The 1,744-nt window shown below is 45.2% G+C and overlaps 1 long non-coding RNA gene across 1 annotated transcript in view; it reads left to right on the top strand.

The window, feature by feature from the left end:
• Positions 1–6: 6 nt before the first annotated feature.
• LOC108449545 overlaps positions 7–1,744 on the top strand; it is an 18,033-nt gene continuing 16,295 nt past the window's right edge. The window contains exon 1 of the long non-coding RNA XR_001865736.1: positions 7–377. This is a non-coding gene — a long non-coding RNA (uncharacterized LOC108449545). The remainder of the gene's footprint in view (positions 378–1,744) is intronic.

Genomic DNA, 1,744 nt, shown 5'->3' on the forward strand with positions numbered 1-1,744 from the left:
GGGGGGTGGCTCCAGGTCAAGGCCGCCCCCTCGCCCTGCGGCCTCCAGGTCGCCGCGGTGCCTCGGCGTTTCCCGGCACAGCCAGGGGAGCGACGCTCCGCTGCTGCCCCGGGCGCTGCTGCGTTTGATAATGGTTATGGGAGCGCCGCGTGAAAGGAATTGTCTAAAAACGCTGCATTGACAGAAATTTCCCCAGCTTGAGATAAACCTGATAAGAAGTTAAAGTATCAGATACCTTTTAATGGACTTTAGGCACGTCATATTTCTGTGGTTTCTCACAAAACGTGTCACTTGGCCCTGAGAGGCATCGGCCGTTGTATAGACGTAGGAATTCAGTCCAGCTTTGGGGATTTGGCTTTGTTTCTTAACCCGCAGAAGTAAGTAATACATCCTGATACTTCAGCGGTCATATTTGTTGTGCACTGGGCATCCTCTGAAACTTAGTACTTGAACAATCCTCTTTGAACTCGGTTGTCCAAGTGTGTAGCTTTTTGGATTCTTCGGGTGGTTAAAAAGGGGGAAATACTGTTCCCTTTTAGCGTATCTGGAAAAGAATTTCAAGTTGCTCTCTGGTGAGGGAGTTCAGAGGAGTGAGTTTTGCTGATGAAGCTTTGGTTTGGCTGGGTTATTTAAAGAAAGAGATTCCTCAGAGGCCTTGTCTACATTAAGCAATTAAATTATTGTTTTTATCCAGTAGTATAGCACCTGTATAACTACCAGAAGTTGTGGTTTTGCAGGTGAAGGTCAGTTATACTTTTGCCCTACATGTGTAACTGTGCCATATTCAGGCTTTACAGCTCCAAGGACGGAAGGGATCCTATTTCTTGGGTCTCAGACTTTGGGAGGTGTTGAAAGCCTTTCTGAGAGCTCTTGGAGAACTTAGCTGGGGGGTGGTGGGGGGACATAAAACCTTGAGTTCTTGTAGTGCTATCATACTAAAGGTATGCTATACTCCTTTTAGATGTAAAGTGTAGAGAAAAGGAAAAATCAAACCTAACTCTTCCTACATAAAAGGAGGGGGGGAAATAGGCTGATTTTTTTTTCCAAATCCAGAGTGTGCTACCAGATACCATTGGATATTTTGCAGTGCCTGCCAGAAACCACGTAAAATCTGTGATGTGATAGCTCACTACCCAAGGCAGATATCTGCGTGCTCTGTCACAGATGACATTTGCAGAATGTTGTACTGGTTTGTGTGCTTGGTTCTCTCTGGATATTGGTGAAATGGGTAGGTTCAATTCACAGGGTGAGAAACAGTGGCTGTAGTACTTCAGGATTTGAAAGGAGACTTGAGTACAGGGTGTGCATAGATCAATACTTTGCTGGCTCTGGGAAAACTGGCTACTGAAAGTAGTTGATTTAGCATTGCTGGCATGCCTGGGTTTTCAAATGCCAGGGAGCACCAGGAATAAAATTATCACTGTGCTGGACCCACATGGTGTATATAATCAGCTGAGAATTTATTTATTTCTACTTTAGCTGTGTCTAGTCAGCTTTTCTAAACCATCGCTAGACTCCAGCCTGGATACAAACAAATCCCTCAAACGGAGCAGAACTGGAGCAGGCTAATAGTGTATAGATGTCACTTCTCAGAAATCCCCAGAGACTACAATGTATTTCTGTGTGGCAGGAGCAATGGAAATGCTACTGATGGTCAGATACCAGCAGCAACTATGGTGCTGTTTAATTCTTCCATGAGCTGGACAGTGCTGAAGCAGCACTGAAAGAAAACAGGCCTGCTTGT

The sequence above is a fragment of the Corvus brachyrhynchos genome, unplaced genomic scaffold (genome assembly GCF_000691975.1).
Source record: "Corvus brachyrhynchos isolate BGI_N302 unplaced genomic scaffold, ASM69197v1 scaffold70, whole genome shotgun sequence".
Taxonomy (NCBI): Eukaryota; Metazoa; Chordata; class Aves; order Passeriformes; family Corvidae; genus Corvus; species Corvus brachyrhynchos.